This window comes from Suricata suricatta, chromosome 5 (assembly GCF_006229205.1).
Source record: "Suricata suricatta isolate VVHF042 chromosome 5, meerkat_22Aug2017_6uvM2_HiC, whole genome shotgun sequence".
Lineage (NCBI taxonomy): Eukaryota > Metazoa > Chordata > Mammalia > Carnivora > Herpestidae > Suricata > Suricata suricatta.
Genome location: NC_043704.1, coordinates 92,331,173 through 92,343,279, shown reverse-complemented (window position 1 = coordinate 92,343,279; position 12,107 = coordinate 92,331,173). Strand labels below are relative to the sequence as shown.

General features: G+C 43.2%; 1 protein-coding gene and 1 long non-coding RNA gene across 3 annotated transcripts in view; one reads left to right on the top strand and one right to left on the bottom strand.

Annotated features, from left to right (window-relative positions):
- Window positions 1–8,462, top strand: part of LOC115292017 — a 64,805-nt gene extending 56,343 nt beyond the window's left edge. Inside the window, exon 7 of the long non-coding RNA XR_003908758.1 lies at window positions 8,184–8,462. This is a non-coding gene — a long non-coding RNA (uncharacterized LOC115292017). The remainder of the gene's footprint in view (window positions 1–8,183) is intronic.
- Window positions 1–12,107, bottom strand: part of NCEH1 (neutral cholesterol ester hydrolase 1) — a 54,641-nt gene that overhangs the window by 21,238 nt on the left and 21,296 nt on the right. The gene's annotated exons all lie outside the window — the stretch shown is intronic.

Genomic DNA, 12,107 nt, shown 5'->3' with positions numbered 1-12,107 from the left:
AGATTCAGATCCATCCCCCAAAACACTCTCAAACTAACAAAGTTTTCTGAAACCTACAGCTGGTCTCAGTAGCTGAAAAATTCCAGTAGCACAAAGAAGCAGGCTAAGTGCTGAGAGCCCCACAGGTCGAGAATTGGCCAATTCTCGGCAAGTTGAAGTACTTTAGGGCAGTGCTATCGATCTTAGAACTTGCCCCAATAACCATCCTAGGATTTAGGAGAGAAATTCTCCCTGAGGAGATGGAAGGGCTGAAGGGTCATTACTCATTACACCTTGGTGGAACCGGACACAACAAAATAGGTGGGCCACTGGCTCCCCTCTCCCCAAGGTATGATGGCCACAGATCAAAGGACAGGCAAGAATCAAAGGAAGCCAGGTGCCTGGGGGACTCAGTCCTTAAGCATCTGACTTTGGCTCAGGTCATGATCTCAGGGTTTGGGAGTTCAGTCCCACAGGGCAATGAGCCCCCTGCTTCAGGTGAGCCCTGCTTCTCTCTCACTTTCTCTCTCTCTGTGTCTCTCTCTGCCCTTCCTGGGATTCTCTCTCTCTCTCTCTCTCTACCCCTAGCTTACTTGCACTCTCTCTTGAGAATAAATAAATAAATAATCAAAGGAAACCAAGCAGAAACTGTACTCTGTTTCTCACTATAATAGTTACTTATATTTGTGAATGGGGTTGTTCTGTGTTAAGTCAGTCAACATGTAAATTATGAAATATATTCTATAGGCTCAGGAAGCTGAAGGTGGAGAGACAACCTTCTGGAGAAATAGAAGAGAACCAAGACTTATAAATGAATAGCTGATGTTAGCTAAGCAATACAAGCAGTAAGAGAAATCTAGATAAAGAACTTCTTCTGTTTGTTCTTCCTGGGATTAAATCCAGTAAGGCTTTTAGCCTAAACTGGCTTCATGGAAGATGAAGTACAGGTAGCAAAGAAAAGGGTCGGAAACCAAGATGTAAAAGTATTGGGCAAGAGCTATAATTCAGACACATATGGGAAGTCAGATAAATAAAGGAAGTGAAGGCAGGGGGAGCATGGAAATAAAAGGCTAAATCTAAGAGAATGCAGCGCAGGCACGGAAGTCAACAACAGCACAGACTCCAGACCTAGAGTGCCTGAGTGCAAAGCCCAGCTCCTCCACTTACCAGTGGTGGGATCTTGGGCATGTTACTAAACCTCTCTGTCTTGATTTCTCATCTAAAGACAGAAATAATACTAACTACTTCAAAAGATTGTTGTGAAACTTAAAAAAAGGCAAAAACATCTAAAGTAGCACCTGGCACATACTAAACCTTATATGGGTTAATTGTTATTATTATATCCCAATTAAGCAGGTCACTGCATGAAGAAATGTGAGCCTCGGCACAGTCCGGTGTTTCTTGGGAAGCTGAGACTATCATCTCTTCTATTATGCACATTCGTTATGAGGACCACACAGATGACCAAGTTCTGAAATTTCTATGGGTTAAACAGATGTAAAATAATTATCTCTAAAAAGCTCATTCATATGCTTATGTCAAAGGGGGAAGGGGAAACTGGGGAAAGGCTATATAGTACACTGATACTACCAATGCATCAATAACTTAGCCTGGGTTTCAATTTCAACATGAACCAACCGCCTTAAATACTTAAAACATCTTTTGTAACTCACTACCTGTCTCATTTCCCGTATTTGAAGGTTTAAATTCTACGTCAGTGGTTCTCCAACTTTGCCAGTGATGGCCATTTAACCTGTTAAACAGCTTTTAAATTCTCCTGTCCAGATTCTGTTCAATTTTCTGCCGATTACAGGAAAAACAGATTTATGGAATATCTGCATGAAATTTTATGGTCATATTTAAAAAAATTTTTTTTGTATTATTTACTTTTGAGACAGGGAGAGACAGAGCACAACTAGGGGAGGGGCAGAGAGAGAAGGAGAAAAGGAGACACAGAATCTGAAACAGGCTCCAGGCTCTGAGCTGTCAGCACAGAATTGGATGCAGGGCTAGAACCCACGAACCGTGAGATGATGACCTGAGCTGAAGTCAGACACTTAACTGACTGAGCCACCCAGGCGCTCCTACGGTCATATTTTTTAAACATTGTAAAGTTTGAGTGTATTTTAAATGCAGACTTTTATTGACATGCAAATTATATGCCTCATATTTAAGTCCCCTGTGATTCACTAATACAGATACTTTGTTCTACAGAAAAATACAATGCTTGTGGCAAGAAACTACCAAAAGTCAGATAACTATACTTCCACAAGTATTAATTAAGCACTTACTATATGTAAAGACTCTGCTACATCGTCTAAGAATGCAAAGGCCGGTAAAAGATGGACGGAGAACTTAATTTAAACCTTGACTGATTCCCTCCCTTTCCCCAAATTTCCAATTCTCCTTAAGCTTTCACAGTTCTCTGAACTTTCTCTAAGACTTTAACTTTTAAGAAAAATCCTCTGATTTTAAAACACTGATTCAACTTTTTTTAAGTTGCAGACAAAGTAAAACATGTCTGCAGGCCAGACAGAGACCAAGGACCACCAGACCCAGGTTCCTATGTAGAGGTAATCCGGTCTGACTGAAGATACAGCTGGAAAGATGGTGCCAGATCAATGCCCTTGCGTATAGGTCCTCATTGTCAGGGTGAAACAGCAAAGATTTTTGCACACTTTTTTTTTTTAAAGATTTGATTTTGGGCATCCCCACACCCCACATGGGGCTCAAACTCACAACGCCGAGATCAGGAGTCGTATGCTCCCCTGACTGAGCAAGTCAGGAGCCTGGGCACTTTTTTTGTAATGATACTATACTTTGGGAAGAATTTCAGCTGTGGTATAGATAATACATTGGTGAGAAAAGAGATTGGAGGCAGAGGTAACAGCTGTAAGAATGTGGCAACTGTCCCCTGGAGAGAAAAATGAAGGTCGGCCCCTGAAGAATGCAGAGGAGGAAATTATACCAAAGAGATCACTGAGGTGGAGGCGATGGACCTTGGTAATTGCTCGGAGAGTGGAGGCACTGGGATCAGGTGGGCACGCAGGGGAATTCAAAGATATGGGAGGGTCTTTAACTTGGGGTATGATAAACAGACAGTACAGGCAGAAGAACAAACAGGGAAGTTAAGAGAAGTTCCACTTCAGAATTATTCCATTTAAAATCAGCGGAACCTCTAGGCAGATGGGTCCAAAAATGCAGGCAGCAAAGGTACAGTCAGAGATCCCAGGAGCTGAGGCCTGGAGGAAGAACTCAGAAGTAACTGTTAATAATGCGAACAACCTTCAAATATGCCAACATGGGACCATCCTACGGATGTTCACAACAAATGATTATGTTAGGATACAGAAACTTCAAAAGTAGAGATGTGGTGCCTTACAGTGCAAAGATATGTGACTCAGCCTAGAAGAGAAGAGACAGAGACTGACAGCGAGGCTGTCTGGGCACACAGCATCAGCTGAGTTGAATTGAGTTTTAATGGGTGCTCAGCTGGCTGGAGACAGGAAGAGGGCAGGAAAAGCCATGCAGATTATTTGTGGCTGTGGGGCAGGTGTTCCACACTTCAGTCTCCTGCCCACCACCCATGCTTTCATTATCACTTTCCTCCAGCAGGGGTGGGAAGGCATTGAAGTCTTCTCTCCTAGCCCCACCCAGATTAAAGGATAAACACATTCCCTCACTTGCTGGGGCTGGATCTCCACTTTCACCCAACTCTGATGAAAGGACAGGGCTGTCTGAACACCATTCCTGGGAGGCTTTAGGCCATACAGTAAATTCCACCAGAGAGCAAAAGCCGGTTTTGCAGAGGGAAAGCTGGAATTACAAAGCTGAATAGAAAAAAGACTGAAATCTTGGGAAGACCATTACTTAATGCAGATAGTAGGCAGGAGGGAAAGAACCAATTATCAAAAGATCACCCCACTCCCCTGCAATAAAAGAGGAAGAACTAATTATTAGCATGGCAAGGGAGACAAGAGACTGGAGAAGTTAAGGGAGAGAGAGTTTCAAGAAAGAGCAAGTTGTTAAACGCCTGCAGAAAGGCCAAGTAGATCACAGGTGCTGGTAATGGGGTCATGAGATCATTGATGAACCTAATAAGTACGGTTTAGTCGGAGATGTGGGACTGGGAGCCAGAATGTAATGGGTTGCAAAGTGAGTGGGAGTGAAGAAATAGATAGTGAAGGTAGAAGAGTACTCTCACTGTCAAGATTAGGGAAGCAGTTGGATAATAAATGGGCTGAGAGACGATAAACAAAACTTGTTTTGTTTTGTTTTAGATGAGAGAGAATTGAGCCTGGTTGTAGGGAAAGAGCTTGTGAATAAGGAGAGACAAATGTTACACAGGAGGAAAAAAAAAAAAAAGACAAGTGAATTGAGACCCTAGAGGAAGAAGAAAGGATCTGGGAAAAGAATGGAAGGGTTGGCCTTGTTGGGGGAAGGTGGGGGCCATAGCAGGTGAGCTTAGAGTAGGCAGGGAAGGAAGTGGAGATAAATCTCTAAGTGGAAGTTGACTTCTGTTGAGATTGACTCTGTCTTTACCCCAAAGAAGACAGGGACTTGTCATAGATCAACCTCTTTGAAGGCAACTCATTACAGCTTGGCTCGCAGCCCTATATCTCTGGCAAAACAGATCTTATTGGGCTTACCAATGGCCTACCTACTTGGCCTCTCTGTAGGCATTTAACAAAAATTTGCTCTTCCTTGACACCCTCCTCCCCCCTTAACTTCTCCAATATCTTGTCTCTCTTACCACACTAATAATTAACTGACATCAGGTCAGTAGCTTGAAATTGGCCATAATGGTAATATGCACATCATAGAAATCAGCAATAGATACAAATCAGGGTTCCCTCACTTCTGGTCCCCCTGCCATCCCACTCCATTGCCTCTACTTCACCCCTTCCCCTTCCCTACTCATTCAGAGCATAGCATAGCGTTTTACGGTGTGGACTGTGAGGTCAGTTGGCCAAGGTTCAATCCTGGCTCTGACACTTAGTTGGGTGATTCTGAACAAGTCACCAAACTTCAGTCTGCCTCCGTTTCTTTTTTTCTTTTTTAAGATTTTTTTAACGTCTTTTATTTATTTTTTTTGAGAGAGAGACAGCGCAAGCAGGGGAGGGTCAGAGAGAAAGGGAGACACAGAATCTGAAGCAGGCTCCAGGCTTTGAGCTAGCTGTCAGCATAGAGCCCGACGCAGGGCTTGAACCCACGAAATGCGAGATCATGACCTGAGCCGAGGCCGGCGCTTAACCAACTGAGCCACCCACACGCCCCTGCCTCAGTTTCTTTACCTGTAAAATTGGGAGTGATCATAATACAATATCCTTTTTAAAGGATAGCAGGCATAATACTTAGAGTATAAGTGCTCATAATGTTGCCTCTTCTTATTTGCTTACGTCAGGCCTTCACAGCATTTGAGTCTGTCATATAATGTAATCTTGCTACATCAGCATGGAAGAGCCAGGCTAAATTATCAGCTGCATGTTCCTAAACTGTGTGATATACAAGGACTTCAAGGCAGCAGGGCCCGTTACCCAATATGAACCCCATCCTCAAGGCTTATAAGAAAGGCTATGATGAATCAGTTTTCAGCATCCCTGCCTTGAAATTCACTGGACAAGGAAAGAAAGGGTTAAGGAAAAATGACTGAGAAGAGCACGGACTTTCCAGAGAGGCAAATCCTAGCTATCAGCTATATGACCTGGGCAAGCTTCCTAAGTTCTCAGGGCCACGGTTGCCCAGGTGAAGAGGTGGAAGTACACGTGAGGAGTGTATCTACATTACCTATTGTTGTTCCCTCTCTCTGGAGGTCCTGAAATGACAAAAGCCTTGCTCAGGGTTTTGGCAAAACCTCATCTGGCTAAGGACCCTTCCTACACCTGACCTTTCTCTTGTTTCCCTCATTTCTTTCACTGAGCCTTATTTTTGTAAAAAACAAACAACCAACAAAAAACCCAAAACTAAGCAAACAAAACAAAAACAAAAACAACCTTTGTCTCACACTCTGAGAGTAGGCATGGACCCAAAGGCCCAGTTGTACTCTCTCCATATAATAGAACACTGGAGAGAATTATTAAGCGAACCTGTGAAGCACAAATATAATTATGGGACAGGAGGATTCTCTGATGAGATTACTCTATTACAAAATTTCAAATTGGTTTAGTGTCATATCCAAGGATTTTGTTACAGATTACAAAGCAAACCTGAGGAGAATCTCACTGCTGATCTCAGTCAGCAAGGTGATCTAGAACTGCAGGATCCAACCCTTTCCCCCTAACCCTTTCCCCCTAAAGGACAGGCTTGTCTCTTTCCAGTTCCTAAAACTTCTGTTTCTTTTTTACTACAACACAGAAGACAAACATTTCTTTAAAAAAATTTTTTTAATGTTTATTTTATTTTTGAGAGAGAGAGAGAGATCAGGGGAGGGGCAGAGAGAGAGGGAGATGCAGAATCTGAAGCAGGTTCCAGGCTCTGAGCTGTCAGCACAGAGCCCGATGCAGGGCTTGAACCCACGAACTGTGAGATCATGACCTGAGCCAAAATCAGACCTTAACTGACTGAGCCACCCAGGTGCCCCAAGACAAATAGCTCTATGCTGTCAAAGCACCTGCCTAGCTCCAAAAGCCTTCTATATTCTATGTGGGCACGTTAATGGGAATAATAGCTCACAAATACTGATGCTTGCTCTCTGTCAGTCACTGTTCTGTGCGGGGGAGTCTTAGACCAATTGTGGTCCAGTGAGTCACCCAAGGTCACACTGGCAAGAAGTGGTGGGCTGGATTTGAACCCAAGCATTCTGCTACCAGAACTCATAACCTCCTGAACTCTCAACAGACATTCATGAGTCAATGTAACTTCCAACCCCTATCATAAAACCAGAAGATTTTACATCTGGAATGAATATTTAGTCTTCCATAAAACACAAAGGAAAACTCGGCCCAAGGTCAGCTGCTCTAGCACAGATTAGCCTTGACCATCTTCCCTTTTCCTCCTCTGATTCTTCCTCGCCAGCACACTTCTTTCCTAACACCTCTAACTAGCTCACTCTTTGTTGCCTTCCAAACACATGCTCATGACAGTTAAAATGAGACTTTAAAAAATTGCTTTGAGTTCCTTTTTATTCACAATTCTGTTATCTATAATAGCAATAACTAATTGTGAGCTCCTTGGGACAAGGTCTGAGTCTTGGGGATCAAATTTCTTTTTGCCAGTGCCTCATGTCCAGCTGGTCATAAACAAATGTCCTTCCTGAGGCTACTCATGCTGCTAAAAGCCTCCCTTGACTGTCAGGACAAGAGGCATTTGTTTTCATTGGAGTGTTCCAAACAGCAGCTGACTAAAGGCAACACAAAAGAATTAAACTCAAAACAAAACCTCTCACACTCCCTTCTGCTATATGACAATTCAGAGCTTGCCCACTCACGCCCCCTGCTTGACTTCACAAGTGTGTTACACAGGACACTCCAGAAGGGGGGTCATCTTCTGCTTTATGGGAAGTGCAGCCAGCAGCACATTAGATGTGACCTTTGAAGACAGTTCCTTAAATAGCATGTAAATCCAAAAGATATAAGGCAAATGACTTTTATAGGTATCTACAGATGTCTGAAGGGTCAGATTCAGATGATGATTATAATAAGTTAAAACCCCTTTGTGCACATTCAGAATGTGATTATAATAAATTAATGCATGCTATATGAAATATGTAGATTATAAAAATCATAATGCTCTTCTGTACAATGCTTTACAGCTTATGGCCATTTGAACTTTCAACAGTTTGAATTTCACAAGGACCTGTGAAATAGGGAAAGCAGGTATTACTTTCATTTTATGCTCATTTGAGGCTTAAGAACCTTCACTGGGATTATAAAGCTCAAAGTGACAAAGCAAGTACTAGAACCCAAAGCCCAACTGACTGACTCATCATTTTCAATGTTATTACTCAGAGCTGAGCCAAGAATCATTAACCAAACCATTACTTTTACATCACACAGGTTTGGAACACTTAAGAGTGAAAGGTTTAAAATTAGGGAGAGGAAGGGAAGTAGATTATGAAAAGTATCCCAAACTCTACTCTGCCACAGGTGTATTTGCCAGCACATCTTCTAGGCTGGTTCGCCGCCTACATAAGTGGTGCCTAAGAAACTAACATCAGTACAAAAGCTTTATAGCAACTGGAATTTCTTTTTTTTTTTTTTTTTTAGCAACTGGAATTTCTACAGCCAGCAGTTAAGGTGGTTCAGTCACTCCTTGGCCCATGTGTCCCAGAGGCTCAAGAAGACAGGCACGGGCCACTGTCATAGAATGCAGAGTCTCTAAAAATGGCGGTTTTACATCTACCCCAGGAGAAGCTTCTCTTTTTAACAGACTCAGGAAACAAGAGCAATGAACTCCTTAGTCAAGATCCACAGTCACAACAAATCATCTAAGGTGTTTAACATCTAAGAGCCTAAGTTGAATTAAAATATCTATACACCAGATAACTATATTGCCTTCCCGAGGTGAATTTATAGGTTAGGTATCCTACTACATGGATACGGGTATGGATCTAGCTTTCGTCCACTTGTTCAGCAAACATTTAATGTTTATTGTGTTCCAGACACCAAGACTGATAGGGAGACAAGGAGAAATACAAAGATAGGATAGAAGCTGATGGTGTATAAGGTGGATATATACAATGCAATGCAATAGTGTGGTAAGTATCCAATAGTGTGATAAATGCCAGCGATACATATTCAGAGAAAGAAGTAACAATTTCCACCCAGAGGAATTTGAAATGTGCTTGCAGCACAGGAGACATTTGAGCTACATCTCTAATAATAATTTGCCAGGAGAAAAGGGGGAGAACATTCCACCCAGTGGAATACTATGGGAACACACAAAGGTACAGAAGAGAAAGGCTTATTGGAAAGTTGGGAGGGACTGCTGTTCTGTGGCCCTGAGAACAGGGTTGGCCCTTGATTTTAATGTACTAAAATAGTCTTACTCTGATGATTTTGCATCTGGTTTTTATGACACTTTTTAAGAATATCTGTTCCCCCACCTCCACCCTATCCCCAGGACAAAACCCAGGGAAGCCAAAGTATGGCTCCACAAAGAGACACCTCCCAGCTGAAGAGGCTAAAGGAATTCGGTTCACCAACATATGAACAAATTATTGATTTTAAAAATTTACCTGTTTTTAAGAGTTTTAAAGAACTAGTTCTTTAATCTCTTATCTCTAGTATCACCATTAAATAATCATGGCTTCAAAGGGTGGTCCCCAGACTGGCAGCATCTGAATGCAAATTCTTGTGCCAACTCTCCCCATTAAATTAGTATGGGGGGGGGCGGGCCTTAGGAATCTCTCCAGGTAGTTCTTTTCCAGGCTAATGTTGGGAAATGCTGGTCTAGTTCAAGCGTGAAACAATGTTTCATTAGACAGGTTTTGTTTCGGGTTTTTGTTTTGTTTTGTTTTTAATGTTAGCTCTACGCCCAACGTGGGGCTTGAACCCACGACCCTGATGAGATCGAGTCCAATGCTCTACAGACTGAGCCAGTCAGGTACCTCCAGACAGTTTTATTCTTACCGATTTTCTTTGCAACAGGAACGGGTGAACAGGTTTGAGATAACCTTGCTATGATCAGCGGGTGCATTAGCAAGGAACGGGTGAACAGGTTTGAGATAACCTTGCTATGATCAGCGGGTGCATTAGCAAGGCACCGTATTAGGTTAGAAGGAACACTGCCGGCCTCCCTCGAGACTGAATGTTCCCTTTTATCCTTCAAGAAACCTCCTCTGTGAAGGTGTTCACACCCTCCAGCGGCTCCTGGTCCGCAGAGAACAGAGCTCTTTTCTCTCGGCCAGGCGCTGTGTGTGACGATGTGGCCTGAGGGCATCTCCACTGCTGCACCTGTCCTTCCTCCGTGTGAGGTTTGCCCTGCGTCGGTCTCCCGGGTGCACTCTGAGTGCAGAAACCCGGTGGGGCCATCCCGGCACACCAGCACCGAGGCGGGCATGCAGTGGGTGCGCAGAGGTCGCTTGCAAGCCACGGGAACAGAGAGCAGGGGAGGCGTCTACTTCCCAGCCTGGCTGGCTCACAGCCGCAGCAACCGGTTTAGTGCAGGCTGAGTCACAGGCCCGCCCCTCCCAGCTCCTCCCTCCTGCTCGTGGGGCTCTGGCCCCTCCCTCCGCGGCTTCCAACCCACCCCAACCCCCCCCCCAGCAGCTGGGAGGCCAGGGCCACCCTTCACCTTTAACTCTTGCCCTCCAACGTGGTAGACCCAGGGGGCAGGGACCTCCGGAGCCGGCCAGGAGGCGGCAGAGGTGATACGAGAAGGAGGTGAGAGGAGGGGGACTGACAGCGCAGTGGTCACTTGTCAAAGGAGCCTGGACTCCGGGGAGAGAGTGCACCAAACTCTAAAAGTGCCTTTAGTGTGAGCCCCCCAGCGCGCTCTGAAATGCCCAGTCCTTGCCCTCAAAGTTGCAGAAGTGGCGTGATCAGAAAGAAGCCAAATTTAATAAGGAATTTCAGATTCTGGGAAAGAAGTCCAATGACATCTCTAAGATCCTGTCAAAATTAGCTCATCGAGGATGAAGGGATACGCATGGACCTTACAGGCTAAGGACCTGAAGAGGTGGGAACCAGAGGATAAAGAGGAAGAAGATAAGGTGGAGTCTAATGATGAGGGTCCAACCCCAAAGTGTTTCCAGATGCAGGGAAATAGGAGGGGACAGAAACTGAGAAGCAGAAAGAAAATGAAAGAAAGAAACACTAAAATAGTTTAAAGTATTGTTGAACTTTAAATTAATAGTAAATAACATAACAATGTGACATAAACAATAAATATGATAATACAGTAACAATGTGAACCTATTTGAATATTCCTAAATTATATGAACAGTGAGCAATCAGATGCTGGACAGCCCCTTAGTTTCAAATTTAATATTCGGGTTTTTTTTTAAGTTTATATGTTTATTTTGAGAGAGAGCGCGCGCACGAGCGAGCATGAGCGGGGTAGGGAGAGAGAGTATCCCAAGCACACTCCACACTCTCAGCACAGAGCAGAGTCAGAGCTCAGCCTCACAAACCAGGAGATCATGAACAGAAAGCTCAACCAACTGAGCCACCCAGGCGTCCCTTGATTTTCATTCTGAACACAATATATCCAAAAGTGTTAAAGAAGGAGTTAAACTTGAGAGGCCTTTTTCCCATGATCTCTTCTATGAGGACTGGAAATTGGGGCTTATAAAGAGTATCAAGTAAGTAGGTATGAGGTGAAGAATTTCATTTTGAAACCCTTTCCCTGTGCTATCACACTGCACATGGAATACCCAAGCCCAAACTGAGTAGGTTCTAAATGCTTAATTTTTCAACTCCTTGAGCCCTAAAATTTCTTAGTGTAGAAAAAGCATACCTCAAGAAAAATGCTTTTTTTGTAATCCAGAAATCATCACCTTTACACTTTGGAAGAGAGAGAGCCCGTGTTGGTGATCAGGACAATACCATTAATGAGGCCAGGAAAACCACCAGTCCAAGAGTGTGCCACCATCTCCATATCAGGAGTAGAAAAGGTTTAAGTTTGTTTGCATTAGTTGAGCCTTTGTTATTTTCTTATTTAAATATAAAATGGTGCATGATCAAATTATGCTTGAAGATAGACTGGCATAGCAGTTAAGGATTTTTCAGGAAAAACATTTAATTTAAAAACTCTTAGCTTCGGGGAGCCTGGGTGGCTCAGTTGGTTAAACATCCAACTCTTGGTTTTGGCTCAGGTCATGATTTCACAGTTTGTGGGTTTGAGCCCCACATCAGGCTCTGTGCTGAGAGTGACAGGCCTGCTTGAAGTTCTCTCTCTCCCTCTCTCTTTCTCTCAAAATAAACAAACATTTAAAAAATTTAGATCAATAAAAGTTTTTAAAAAATAAAAATACTCTTAGTTTCTTTTGTGGGTTTTGAATTGTGTGTGACCAGCAATTTACAAAGAAAATAAGTATATGGTTATTTACCACTGTGGTATTAATAAGACTTAGTATCATCAAACATTTTCCTTCTTTCACGCAGTGTATTGGATAAAGAAAGTGACTAAGCAGATTTTCTTTCTGGTAAAGGTTTGCTGAAAGTTACCATTTTATCATTCTTTTATAA